The 15,472-nt window shown below is 37.5% G+C and overlaps 1 long non-coding RNA gene across 1 annotated transcript; it reads left to right on the top strand.

Annotated features, from left to right (window-relative positions):
- Nucleotides 1–590: 590 nt before the first annotated feature.
- Nucleotides 591–15,067, top strand: LOC140135882 (uncharacterized). The gene is made up of 5 exons (XR_011856583.1): nucleotides 591–747; nucleotides 9,827–9,924; nucleotides 11,806–11,898; nucleotides 13,189–13,273; nucleotides 14,846–15,067. It is a non-coding gene; the product is annotated as an uncharacterized lncRNA (long non-coding RNA).
- Nucleotides 15,068–15,472: the final 405 nt, after the last annotated feature.

Raw genomic sequence — 15,472 nt, 5'->3', positions numbered from 1 at the left:
TTCATATTGACAAGTCCCCCTCTGACATGACATACTACTCAAATTTTATATGTTTGGGTAATTTTTCACAAGAATCTATTCATTCTATAATAATCGGGCAAAATCGGTGTTTAAAATGATAAGGCAATCTTATTAAATTTGATGAGAATATACGAGTAATTTTGAAGAGAATTCTGTTATGTCCAAATCAGAAAAGTTCCTCTAGTCAAATTTGACAAATTTCTATTCAAATAATTATTAGCAGATTATTTTAGAGTGTATTACATAAGCTATACACAAATCACACAATAGAATGAGTGAGTAACAATTTAACAATTTTTACTATTCTTTATTTAGAGTACAAATAATTATGTTTTATTCAAATTGATTCTTTATCTATTATTCTCATGAACGTGGTAGACAAAAATTGAAATAAAAGATGTTTTACTTGATTTACACTTTTCTTTTACATTGCTGTGCAGAATGTGAAATCATCTGAATCATTTGTGAAGCATCAATTTCGTTTGACAAATTGATCAAATGTTTCTTTTATGGTAATTTATTTTATACCGTTATTTTTATTTCTGCATAGATTTACAAGTCAGCACATGTTTAAAAGTGCAATGCAATCATAGACGTCCTGAAGGTATATAACTAAAACGAACCTATAAGGCGGTACAAAAGCTTCACAACCATCTCTTCTGAGAGTCATCCCTGCAGTCGTGCTTGTCTGTGGAACCCTTTGCTAGTTTAGTACAGAAAATCAGTGTAAGTATGTCCAGATGTGTTTTTACATGATGATTTTTTACTCTGGTTCATCTGCCTATACATGTCATGTTTCCATTTGTAATTTCATGTTTAATTGTTCTTGTGTGCGATGCGTAATTCTTTTTCCTCTATATATTGCTATAAACATCTCAACAAAGTAACTAACACCCCTTAAATAATGGCCATTATTCCAAAACGAGCGATTGCAACCCAAGATTTGAACGTTGCAGTAACATCTGTTGATTTTATTCAGTATAATGGAAGGAATCTGTGTAATGATATCCGAGTGTTTTTGTATTGTTGTAAGTACACCTTTCAAATCTGGACCTCACTACATTAAATTGACCGGTGTTTTATTGTTTTCTGGGCTATCGTTTCAAATGAAGTGTCAAAATGCGCAGAAATAAATTCTGTTTCCAACGCATTTTACATATTTGTAATATAATATACCGTTTTTGAATAATGGTCATTATTTAAGGTGGTTAGTTACTTTTTTGAGATGTTTATTAGGAATCAGTCAAGTTAGCTCAATCGATAAGGCGTTCGACTATGGTGCGAGAGGTTGCGGGTTCGAACCCTGGCGGTGCCTAGTACGCTCTCGTGGATAAATTGAGTTAGCTTGAAATTTCCCTGGACAAGGAACTAACTGCTAATTGTCTCGTTCTAACCCGTACGAAACTCGGGGAGCTGATCCTGGTTGCGATGGTTATTTGTGGAATGTGTAGGGTGTGCGCTCTTGAAGCAGCAAAGTCCATGATTTGTTTTAAATGATTTATGGAATGATGTGGCCCGTAGTGGTCAGCGACAACCTGTAAAGTGTGCTGAGGCTTGTGGATCAACGTCTAGGCGTTGTGCCTGTGTGTAGCGCACTATAAATCACTGCGCGCTTTTTTTTAATAACGATAAAGCATCATTTATGTGATCTTGTGCGCTAATTTGTAATGTTTGAATGTTTATACCGTAGTGTATGATGCGTCAGCATCTTCCCTTGTTTTTATGATCATATTTAGATGGCGGGTAAGCATAATTAATTGATCTCGTATACTGGTATGTAATGTGCTGTTTGTACTGTTTTCCCTGACTGTTCATATCCATAAGTACCAGACCCGAGTCCTGTTTATCAGGGACAGTCTGCGAAGCTCAGTGGTTAGTGTGCTCGCGTTGAAAGCGAGAGGTCTTTAGATATTACGCTTTAAAAAAGGGTACTTTGTAAAGTTGCCTGCTATATTGACCAAATTCAGCTCAACATGCTCAATGTCACGAAATTTGCGGCAAAGTAGGGGAATTTTACTTTTTTCTTATGACTTCGCCTAGAGGAGGGGGCACACAAAAGGTACCCACGGCCAATGGTGTACACCCATTCTGTTTTAAGTTAGCATGGAAAGACTTGTTTGCGAATTTGGGCGCCATCTTGGACTCAAGTACACTTTTGTTGTGGCCTCTGGATTTATTTTGATTATCATGGTTCAGTGGACATGCAAGCAGTTTTGCAGTTGAATATATGAATACAAAAGCCACCTAAGTCCATACGTTGGCCAAATTGAGTTAAGCATGGGAAATTGTTGCTATACATAGGCCTGTCATATGCATGAAAGAACAACTCAAATTCATTCTCTGTGTCTATTGGGCATGTGAAAAATAGCATGTATGAAAGAATCACCCAATTCCATGATTTGAGTCTTGTAACACATTGATTGAAATCCAGTATGTATAAAAGTCCACTTGTAACACATTCATTGCTAGAGAATGACTTTTGAACAAAAAATGGGTTTAATAAAGGAAAGTATGTGGTTTATATTACATGGCAGAATGCTTATCAACATTATACATACCTGTGTTCTTTATTTTGTATTATCTTACTAGTGGTAATCTCATTCTAACATTGTTGTCTTTGTATATGATTCAAAAAACCACCTAAGTCCAAAATTTAAAATGAACCCCACGAAGTCCCTGAAATGCTAATTGTCATACCTAATACAGGTTAATCCACTCATTTGCACGTAAAACTTACCATATTGACCAGGTAAATCTAACTGAAGGAATTAAAATGATACACGGGTTTTTCTCTCAAAATAACTTCGCATGGACTTAGGTGGCTTTTGTATTCATGTATTCAGTTGTATACTATGACCATATCGACACATGGACTCAGTGTGTCATTTCATAATATTTTTAATATCGAGTCATAATTATTGAGTTGGGTCAACGGTGAGTCCATTTAGTAAATTACCTATTTTTTGTTGTACGCATATGTTAACCGTTATCTCTATATAAATTAAAATTAAATAGTTCCATAACATTCTAAGACTGTAAACATAAGTTTTTAAGAATTTTAGTGGATTTGGGGGATTTTGGCCGCCATATCAAGGAAAAATTCACGAGGGCCGTCCAAGATCGACTGAATTTTGACGTCGTCATTGGTTTTACACTTTAACATAAAAATATCTCAAATAATTCCAAAAGTGTATGTATGTTATCAAACAATATTTTATCAGTCTAAATCCGTTGAGGTTCAACAGTGAACCTCGTTGTAAGTACTGGGTTTTTTTTAAATTTTTGTATGAATAACGCACTATGTTATGATACAATACTAAAAAATCCGCACATGTTCCGCAACAGCTATCCGTGGCTTTCCTGCCACCCACGTGGTCCGAGCTCAACCCCACCCCGGGTCCCCGCCCCAGCGCAGTTTAAAAGAATTCTTCACATTCATTTTGGATCCAATATCATTTATTTTCATGTGAAAATGTATATATTGTACTAGGAAATATATTTTGTGCACTTTTTTTTCTGTAACGGGGCTAATAGAGCTAAAACACACCTCGGCTCGGGGGAAATGATAATTGCGTCCAACGTCCAGGCAGTCTTGTCGTCATATTGTTTGTTTTGTTTTCGATATAGGCTGTTGCCGCATAAAAATGACGTCGGCCACCATCGTCTGGAAAAATTAAGGTGGTCCTTGACCTTAGTTTACTTATTTCATCCAAAGTAACATACATGCTAAATATGGTTTAAGTAGGAAAAAGCAGTATTTTTTCCTGCGATGGGTCCAGTCCGACTGTCTGCCCACGAAACGGGAGACAAAATGGGAGACACCTTATCCCACCGTATCCCAGGTGTCGAGGAGCTGAAAGTTACCTTTTGCCAGCATTGTTAGCACCTGTGTTCTTTCCATATATGCTGGATTTTCTCCAAATGGGGTACCTACACCTTGTCCCATTTTGTATCACTAGTGGAAGTTTTGGATGAGAAAACGGACATTTTGATGAGAAACGGCCAAAATGGCTAGAATTTAAATTTTCTCATTCTTTTGGATGAGAAACTTCCTCGTGTGTGCGTCAATCATTATTGTCTGGTGAGAATTGCTAATCCCCGCTGAGCTCAAAATAAACATTATTATTTTCTCATCCAAAAGAATGAGAAAATTAAATTCTAGCCATTTTGGCCGTTTCTCATCAAAATGTCCGTTTTCTCATCCAAAACTTCCACTAGTGTAGGCATCATGATACTCTATGTACTGCTGGCTATCTTTTTTCTCGTGTTTTGTCTTAATTTGATTTGTCTGACGACCATGGTCACAAATCCCCAACAATGAGGTTATCATACTAGCACGTGTTACTGTACGATATTCTAGTAAAGGTTTTTTTTTTTTTTTTTTTTTTTTTAAGTTATTAAGCATATATAAAGAATTTAAAAACAATTTTTAAGAAAATTTATTTTCGGGTGCTAAATTTTTTCTTGAGAAAAAGGCACTTTTGTGATTTTTCTTGTATTGACGACAATGTTAAAGATATTTTTGTTTTGATTCGTTTGTCAAAATGGAAACTCGGGTGGCTTTCAAAATAGAGCATCATGTGTCCACGGCCATGATGATTAAGATAACAAAGTTTGAAATTGACGATAAAAATCCCTCTTATTGCCATTATATACCAAGAGAGATTTTCCAATTCAGAACAAAATATTTGAACCGTATTTTACGAACAATTTGAATTTCAAGCTGTTGAAATCCCAAGTGGAGACAAATTTGGTTCATTCAGGTTGCATGAGATATGATATGCATAGAAATGATCAAAAATGTTGGTTTTATTAGCACTTTAGAGATAGCAAATTTTCAAATTACTGCAGATATCTAGTTTTGTCGATTGCTTAGGTCTCTACATTTTAAACATTGAATATTGATAAATGATTGATTGATAATCGATAATCGATTATCGATTTCGATAATTGATTATCGATAATCGATTATCGATTATCGATTTTCCTCCACCACCCTCAACTACACACATATTACCCCCCCCCCCCCATCATCCTTAGCGATTGCGATTGAACATGAGAGTCTGTGATCATCATTTGCATGTTAGGTTTTAGAATCTAATTGAATATTGACAACTAATTAATCATTGATTGTCGGTTATCGACTGTCTTTTACTCCCTCCCACCACCACCAACAAATCAAACACTGCTTAACAACGACATCTACCGGCGTGGCGTGTTAAATAAAGACTGTGATCACGAACACCTACACTAGTGGAAGTTTTGGATGAGAAAACGGACATTTTGATGAGAAACGGCCAAAATGGCTAGAATTTAAATTTTCTCATTCTTTTGGATGAGAAACTTCCTCGTGTGTGCGTCAATCATTATTGTCTGGTGAGAATTGCTAATCCCCGCTGAGCTCAAAATAAACATTATTATTTTCTCATCCAAAAGAATGAGAAAATTAAATTCTAGCCATTTTGGCCGTTTCTCATCAAAATGTCCGTTTTCTCATCCAAAACTTCCACTAGTGTATGCTCCTACCTACACTACTCTATACTTTCTCTATTTTCTCTACCTTGAAACTTCCTTTCGCAACACAGCTGGTTAATACCCAGCAAACACAAAACGTTTTCGACATCATTCGTAAAAGGTTATAAAAGGTTGTCAGAAAACGTTTAAATGTTGGGTTATATAAAGGGTATATTAAGAGTATAAAACGTTTTCATAACCTTAAAAACATTTTTTGATAATCTACTGCTCAGCAAACAAAAATGTTTTACATAAAACGTTTAAATGTCGGGTTATATAAAGGGTATACAAACGTTTTAATAACATTCCAAAAACATTCTTGAACACTTGATACAAAACATTCTAAACAGAAAGTTATTTTGGGGTTGAAAAATATTTTGCGAAAAATGTTTGCCCAAAATATTTGCAATAACGTTTTAAAAACGTTTTCATGACCTTTATATAACCCGACATTTAAATGTTATAAAATGGTTTTGAAAAAACATTTTAAGAACATTTCTGTGTTTGCTAGGTTCAAATATTTTAACATAATGTTATTTAAGTATTGACAAAATATTTGGCAAAAATGTTTGCAAAAATAGTTTACAATAACATTTTTTGAAAACATTAAAACAATATTGTTATACTGTGTTTTCATACAAAACGTTTTAAAACGTTATCATGACCTTTATATAACCCGACATTTTAATGTTATTAAAACGTTTTACCTGAACCAAAAGCCAAAATATAACTTATTTAAAACGTTTTTAAAACGTTTTTGTGTTTGCTGGGTAGGAAAGGTGAGCCAAAATAGGTGGCGCGGTAGCTTTTTTTATCTGGTGCTGTTTTTGGATGGGAGCTTTCGTCCTAAGTCTTGTAGAGGATGGGAGCTCTTATTCCACATACTGGGTAAAGGCGCTGAAATTTCTGTACAGATGGGCACTTAACCCATTTCACACTGGTGGTACAGGACACAGATCCCCAGTGTGAAGGTGACCGCGCAACCCCACACGGACATTAGGAAATCAGCGATGCTGTCAAATTAAAATCAGGAATGCGGACTTAAAGGTTGTCCACATACGGACAACATCGTTCTGTTCCTTTGTCGGGTCAAAGCTAGTGTGGGTGCCAGCTTGTGTTGTGACTATTTTACCTTTTTTCTTCTTTTTCTCGCTGTCCCAAACGTTGTTGTAGAATGTGGATGCATGTTTTGTTAATAACATCACTCAGGGGGCGCTGAGCCCTCCTGTCAGTATAACAGCAAGAGCTGACTTCAAGAACTCTTCTTTTCCAACTCGGAGCTCATCCAGCCTCTACCATTTCACCTCGCCAGTACGGTATGAGTAGGCAGAAGAAAGGGGAACTTTGTTGCAGAGCAATGTCGAAGAAGCAGAGAATGACCTTTGCCCGTACAGGCAACCTTGTTTGTGGAGATGCAGTGTTAATCGTGCTGTATATCTTGTGCTGGTTTTCCCCGTAGGGTGCTTCTTTACAACCTCCTTAAGGGCTGACACATCCCTATTTCTGCATAGTTTGTCGCTAAAAGTTATAAGGATAAGCCTCGAAACGGAACAGATTCAACGACGATGAACTCGTCCAACGACAACGATTAAGGAATGTGAATTTATGGCTATTAAACATCAGAGGTCTAAGATCCAACATTAGACAGCTACAGGCAAGGATCCACCTCACTCCACCTTTTCAAAGTTGACATTCGCCTATAAAACTGGCCCAGCACAGTTAAGCAAGAGTTACTGCAGCTAGATATCAACAACGCTTCTGGCCCAAATAATGTTCCTGCTCTTGTCTTGAAGATGGCGGCTCCTGAACTTGTTACTCCACTCGCTCGCCTCTTTCAACTGTGTTTTGATAAAGGTTACATGCCAGCCCAGTGGAAATATGCGCATGTCATCCATGTTACAAGAAGGGTGATAAACATACACCTGGAAACTACAGGCCCATCTCTCTGCTGTGTATTATGTCAAAAGTGATGGAGAAGCTTGTTAGTAAGAAAATGTTGAACACCTAGATCAACATCATCTGATCTCCCGTCGGCAGTTTGGTTTCAGGGCTGGGCACTATACATCAGATGCTTTGACATACGTCTCTCAATGTCTTGCCAACTCACTCAACAACAGAGAAAAAGCACGGGTCGTCTGCCTTGACATCAACAGAGCTTTTGACCGTGTGTGGCACCCTGGTCTGCTTGCGAAACTTTCTGCACTAGGGTTTTCAGGTACTCTTCATGCTTAGCTGACGGACTAGTTCAAAGATAGACCCCCCCCCTGTTTATCATCTTCATTGGCGACATCTCACAAGATCTGAACAATCAGTCCATCTTGTACGCAGATGATGCTACCATTATGTCCTTCATCAAATCCAGAAAAGATAGACTTCCTGCTGCAGCATCTCTCAACTAGGATTTGGCCAAGATAGAGACATGCGCTAAGACATGGAATGTTTTGTTTGGTGCTGCCAAATGTAAAACCACTACCATCTCCAACCGGAGAGATGCGGAGGCACCCATCCACCACTTCACCTTTTCCGTGTAACTCTTGAAGAAGCTGACAGCGTGGACTTTCTATGTCTTACATTGAATAACAACTTATACTGGAACCAAGTAGTCACCAACATGTCAGCCGGTCAGCGACTGGGACTCCTCAGAAGAGCTTCGCCCTATATTCTACCTGCACAGAGAGCCATTATCTACAAGGCCATGATACGATCAAAATTGGAATATGCTAGCAGTGCTTGGACTGGTGCAACTCCCACCTCACTAGCTCAGCTTGACTCCATCCAAAATAGAGGTATTAAAGCGTGTCATTGGTCTGCCAACGAATGAGTATGAAGATCATCGTATTCATCCACTGAGCCAGCGCAGGGCAGTTGGAGCAGCCACCCTCTTCCATAGTATGTTCTACAAGGAGGCCCCTGAGTTATTATGCCAGCTGATGCCGGACATCCATGATCCCATGACCTAGCAGTGTAAGTCCCAAGATCAAACCTTGTCAGCCATGAAAGATCATTCCTACCATCTACAGCCCAATTATGGAATTCTCTTCTTACCCAAATTCCAGCCATTAGATCGAGGGCCAACTTCAGCGGCGAGGTTAATCGCTTTCTGAGTGTTTCCTCGTCAGCAGCTTTTTAAATGACTTTTTGTCTCTCCGCAGACAACATAGACTTTGGTAACGCTTCCGAATGGCAGACTAAGCCCTAAATTGTTCATATGATTTTATTAAAGTTTGGGTGAAATTTTTATTTTACACACATGAGCTACATATAATTTAACATTTTTTTACCAAGCGAAAATAATCACCAGGAGGAAAATTTAAATAAGAAAGCAATTTCAAAAGGTTTTTTGACAATTTAATTTAAATATGCAAATTAACTTTATTTTAGTTAAAATTGATGAAAAAATACCTGTGATTATACATCCATTGATACTAGTATATATTTTACCTAATTCTTTAGTCTAAACCAATGACGTAGAAAAACATAGATCGCTGAGCTCGAACTGGTACGTTGCCGTTTCATTGACAATCACACACTGAATACGCCATTATGAAATGAAGGGACCTAACAAAATCAGCATCAAATGCAACTAAAATGGGAACTGAATTTACTCTAGCATGTATGGATTAATAAAATTAAATAAATTACTTGTTTTAGCATATTCAACTTTACTGTATACCATTTTTTTATCAAAAATTGCTGAATAATAAAGGCAGGCACGCTCCTAAATCTAGTTCATTCGCCCGTTGCCATGCGGACGCTAAACAACTCTACCACCATGACCACTGAAGGCGAAATTTTGTAAAGTGGTAGAGTTGTTTAGCGTGGCAACACTGGTGATATACCAGATTCAGGCGTGCTTGCCTTTATAATTCAGCAATTTTTTGAATAAAAACAATGGTATACTGGGAAATTTAATGCGTTTTAATACATGATTTGTTCAACTTTGTGTATTTATACAGCACCCAAACCGGGACCCAAACCTGCTTCACAGATTCGGCGAGCAGGGCACTCTATCCTTTCTACCTCATTGGTCTAAACCAAGAATTAACGGTCTGTTAATGGATGCGTTATTTGAAATAGAGCATTGCATTGTGGGATACCTGCTCAGGCAACATGGTGCCAGGCCCGGCAATGTTTCCAGGGCAGGCAGTCGGACGGGAATAACGGGTATTTGAACCTAATACGTTATGGTATTTTCTTTCAAACCCGTGTTACTGCTCTATTGTTCATCAACCTCTTTTGCCTCCTTTTGTGATATTGTGATAAACTTACACTGAATGTATATTTTTTACAGGAAGATGAAGTTACTTAGTTTTTTCTGTATGGTTTGTGCACTTTTAGCAGTCGACATTCTGGTTGAAGTCAATGCATGTGAAAGTGATTCCAGTGAAAGTAAGTCCAGTTTTGAGGAACTTGAGTTACAGGTGGTTTTGAAATTATTGGATGAAGACAATTTTTTTTTTTTTTTGACCCCCCTCCCCAAAGGGGTCACGTGAAGGGTCAAGAAGGGTCAAAAATGAAAAAATTGTCCAATGTCGTCAAATTACGCATCTCATCACAACGATTACGAAAATATATAATATGTATGAGCTCGGTGAATGAGTTAAAGGGTCACTTCCTGTTAAAAGTCAACTGAGGTCAAATTTTAAAACAACCTTCAAATTCAACAAACTGTCAAAAAGTCAAATTGCTCGTCTTTGCACATAGATTACCAATATGGTTAAATATTTCCAACATCTGCGTTCAGTTTTGAGTTATAAACTTTTGTTTCAATCCGAACGCATGAAGACCGTAAGTTCAAAAATGATAAATCGATCAATATCGATCAATATTACAGATATTTGTGACCCGTTACAGCAAAAGGTACCTTAAGTCGGGAGCTACATATGCCTTATTTTGCTAGTAACAAATGCATTCTAAACCAATCATTAATCCTATTGTTGTAGAGGATAATAAGCTTGTACCTGTCTATAGAACTGTTTGTTATACAGCTCTAGTCTTTATTTGATATGGGTAATCCCTGTTCAAGTGGCATGAGTGGTGGGTTACAAAAGCATTGTATTGTATTTGTATAGGTATGTATTAGCCACCCACTAACAATGAGAGGACATTCCTGAACCTCGTTGACTTGTAGATGATTTGAAATGACCGCCACTTCAGATTGTCATTATTGTTTGATATTTTCTGCCAACATTGGGGAAAAAGAGACACTTGTAGCAGCCGACATAAGGTACCTTTCGCTGTAACGGGTCACATTTACTTGGTTGATATCCAAAATGTTTCTTCTTGCCTATACCCATGTACCTGAGAAGTATCAATATTATGGCTTTTTTGGTTTCCAAATTATCTTATTTTAAACAGTTTAAACGATCATATCTCAAAATGCCAAATATGGACTTACGGTCTTCTTGCGCTCAGGTCTTCATTCAATTGGTCTCTTCCTGTTGTTGACTGCCGTTGATGGTGTTTTGGCTCGTTTAACTCCAATCAGGCCGGAATTAGCAAAGCGAGGCAAAATATTTTTGCTACATTTTCAAAATAGTTTTTTAAATAAGTTAATATGCCAGGTAGCTGTACGGACTATCTGAGACTTGGTATATTTGTATAATAGAAGAAATAAAGTTTAGAATTTTGATTATCTCAATCTGCATAATAGAGCTCATTTTAATATTTCAAGAAAATAGTCATGCACAGGCGCAATCCGAGGGCTGTTGGCAGTTTTAAAGAACTAATCTTTAAAATGGTAACAACTACATAATTAATTAGCTCACGCTTCGCACTCAGAATTATTGCATCGGCATAAGTACATTACCGTATTAATACCAGCAAAATATTATTTCTAGACCACATCCCCCTGAGAAAGCGGTCTAGCGATGTCCCTACCTCTACGAATGAGAGTTTACACTTTCTCGAGCTAATTAATGCGAAAAGTCTATTTCGTCTCAAGTTGAGAGTAACGCCGTGTTGGATTTCGCAGTGGCGTATTCGAATCGCGAGCGATAACCTAAATCCCGCGTAACAGTCTAATGATTACCCCGCGAACGATTTCATGGCGAGTCCAGAACTATGATTCGCGTTAATTTTCTACTACTGTGTGACTACATTCATAACCCTGATAATACAGAGCTTTTGCGTCCAGCTTATTTTTTTGTCAATTCTTTTCAAATTGTACAAATAACATCACTCGTACAACTTGATTGACAAAACCCCGTCGTGTATTGTACAAATTTGTTTCCTAACTTCTCAATCTTTTTTTTTGTTGGTGTTTTATAGGCGAATGTCAACCAGCTTGTGTCCATGGCAACTGCATTGCAGGTGGTACATGTTCGTGCTACCCTGATTACACTGGACAACAATGTGATATCCGTGAGTATTATTTCATCTAACAACAAAGTCTGATACTAGCGTCATTTAATGGTTTAATTAACAAACGGGTACCATTGTGAGTGAAACAATTATTAGTATTATGTAGGTATAAAGAGCCCAGGTTACAATTATAGACCATCCTTCTGTATTGGCAACAGAACAGAGGGGGCTGTGCGAAGTTAACAAGCCAGGCAAACAAGTACCTCATGACCTAGACCACTGAACGCCCATCCCTACCAATGGCAATAGTACGTGTAGCCACGTATCCATGGTGATTTTGACGGGATGATCGGAGTTACTAGGCGTAGTAAGATCAATCAATTTCAAGTGATGTTCAAGTTTACACTATCTTCCGGTAACATAGTTAATGTACGGATGTCAATCTTACTCGTCTGTCTACCAAGATTCGCACTATATTAATAAACCAATCAAAAGTGTATCCGTCCAGGGGAGGGTAAAAAAAATTCCAGAATGACGTCAAATAGCGATTGTGTAATGTTAGCGATATTGACGGGATGAGTCGAAGCAGGTCTTCTATTTTGGAGACGCACAATATAGAACCGGATAAGAAGCGGTTCTCCTGTCCCCTCCCATCACCACCACCACTAAAAATGGCGGCATTTCCAGTTGAAATTCAAAATGGTAGCATTTCCGGTTGATATTTAAAATTGGCGGCATTTTCTGTTATCCGTTGACCACTTCCTGTTGACCTTGCGGTATTTTGATCACACTTTCTCATTAATATTCATTACTTTGTGAATATGCTAATTAACACCGCCCACCTCATTAATATTCAAATATGCTAATTAACCTCATTAATTTCAAATATACTATAATTAACCACGCGCATCTCATGAATATGTAAACAGGAAGTGACCTTTGACCTCGTGACCCGGAAGTGAACGTCCTGGAATGATAACTTACTACTACTAGGCGCTGAGAAAAAAGATATGCTCGTTTGGGTCCTTGACGTAAACCAAGGCAGCTATTGGACTTAATGCCTTTTGGAAACAAACTCTTTATTTGGTATGCAGTGTCGACTTCACTACGCGCACCAAAGTCAGTGGTCTAGGTAGTACTTTGATTCGGGTCTTTAACGATATTGCATTAATGCGGTTCTATATGAACTGTTAATAGTAATCATCTATTATTAAGTGTTTATTAGGTTGCCATCATTTTGAAATCATATCTTTGGTGTTTTAAAATTCAAATGTTATCAAAATATCTAGTTGATGAAGAGAACATAATTTATCTTTTCTGTCCCTGCATTTTATCCCACTGTGACGATAGTTTTGGAAATAGACATATTTTCGCCAGGAAAAGCCATCAACTCTTCAGAGGATTTATACGGATGAAAGCAGCCGTTAAGAGTGAGGTATTTTATTGCATTTTTAGCTCAACATGTGACCAAAGTATGTGGCTGATTTTGAGATGTTTTTATTTTATCCGAATATATGTGTGTGAATTATCAGCAAGAACTTAACCCATAGTTTTTCATTTTCTGATGTTTATTTATGTTGCTGCTGTAGCTGTAGATCTTATTTTTCATTATCCTGGTGATATTTCTGTTCGACCTTATCGGTGTGAAATTGAGAGAGTGTGTGGCATAATGGTTAACCGTTAGGACATTGCCTTTAGTGCATGAGGTCCCAGGTTCAATTCCCGGCTGTGGAGATTTGCTGGGATATTGACTTGGGTAAAAATGTCTGAAATTATTTGGCAACTTCTGTAGATTAAATTCAGACTTCCGCTCTCCCAATGGTTTATTTAGAATTCGATTAATGAATCATGAAAGTACTCCGTCCTTCGGAGGGACGTTAAACCGTCTGTTCCTGTATCTTGGATTTCAAGTGTCCTAGACCTCAGATATCCATAAAAAAACCTTCATTCAATCAGACAGTTTTGATTTGGGGATAGACACCTCGATCACCCATCTAGGTCAAGTAGTTTCAGAGTTATTTTCATTTTACCTGGTTCATAAGTATATTTTGAAAAACGGCCATATACAGAGTTTGCCCGGGTTAGGAATTTTCCACCTGGTAAAATTTGAAAGACCTATGCATACCCTACTCGTATCAACATTCAAACTTTCCTCTTGAAAAATTGTATACGAGTCTATAGGACAGGACCTGGACTATATAGATCAAAATGACCCATGCAACAAAAATAGGTACCAAAAGGTTAACCAAACAAACATAGGTATGGTAAAGTAAATAACACAAGCAAAAATAATAATGTTCTATGAAAAATAAATGTGTGTAGGCATATTACAGGATTATCTGAGTTGAAATTACCTTCTTTTAATCATTTGGGGGAAATGTTGGGCCTTTTAGAGATAAAGTCGATAAAACAAGAATAGGGATTTAAAGAAAATCACTAAATCAAAAATAGGGATCAAAAGGTCCATGAAATAAAAACGGGGATCAAATAGGTCAATGAATCATGTCTGTATTGCCTTCGTGAAAGGGGACATAATGGGCCATTCAAGAGAGACATACTTTTGGCTTGTACAGGTACGCGGCAAACAAAAAACATCAACTAAGTCAGCCGGATGTCTCGAAACTAACAACTTGCGACTTCACGCTTATTTCGTGGTAGCAGGTCACATATTATTTTAATTTTTATCATGTGTGTTTTGATGCAAATGTGTTATCAAATCATTAATAAGGGCATATTGCAGGACTCCGTGAGTCGAAATTACCCCTTCATTTTGGGAAACTTTGTTTTTAGAGAAAAAGACAACAAAATAAGAAGAGGGATCAAAAAGGCCAATAAATCAAAAATGGTAACTAATATCACAGATATACTTTTGTAGGTCCTATCCACTACATATCACAGATATACTTTTGTAGGTCCTATCCACTACATGTACAATGTAGCAATGTAGCAATGAACGTAAGCATAGAAAACATCTCATAATATTATTTTCTCTATTCATTGTTTGCAGGGTGTCATTGGCGGACCATTATACTAGATCACACAGCTGCACAGAATGATCCGTTTTGACGTCTTGACATAAAGACTTCACAAAAAGTAACGCAGCCCTTACAAATGTAACACCTATAACTATTAAGTTAAACACTATTATATTGATTTGATTGGTCTAAAGAACTATTTTTCATTTTCAGCTAGGCGATATGATTATATGGATCATGTGAAATAAAGAAATTAATGAAAAAACATCGTTAAAGTGTCCCTTTTCACCTAGGCCTGCCGTAAAACCTCTTCTACAAGCATATATAGTGCTTCTGATGAAAGCTAAATTATTCCAGGCGCCATTATGGAGTTTGAGCCAGTAGCGTAGCCAGCGGGGGGGCAGGGGGGCAGAGTGCCCCCCCCTGACAAAAAAATGAAAGAAAAAGTGCCCCTCTGACAAAAATGAAAGAGAAAATCAGGAGGGCAAAGGAAAAGAAAAAGGGTACAAAAAAATACACAATTTTTCCGCGCTACGCGCGCACATTGTAACAATAAAGCCCTTTTTATCCTGACAATGGAAAAAAATAGTGTAAAATACCATTTTTTTGCGCTACGCGCGCACATCATCCCAATAAGGCCCTTTTCGGGAAGCTCGAAT

The sequence above is a fragment of the Amphiura filiformis genome, chromosome 2 (genome assembly GCF_039555335.1).
Source record: "Amphiura filiformis chromosome 2, Afil_fr2py, whole genome shotgun sequence".
Classification (NCBI taxonomy): Eukaryota; Metazoa; Echinodermata; class Ophiuroidea; order Amphilepidida; family Amphiuridae; genus Amphiura; species Amphiura filiformis.
This window is presented reverse-complemented; position numbering and strand designations above follow the sequence as displayed.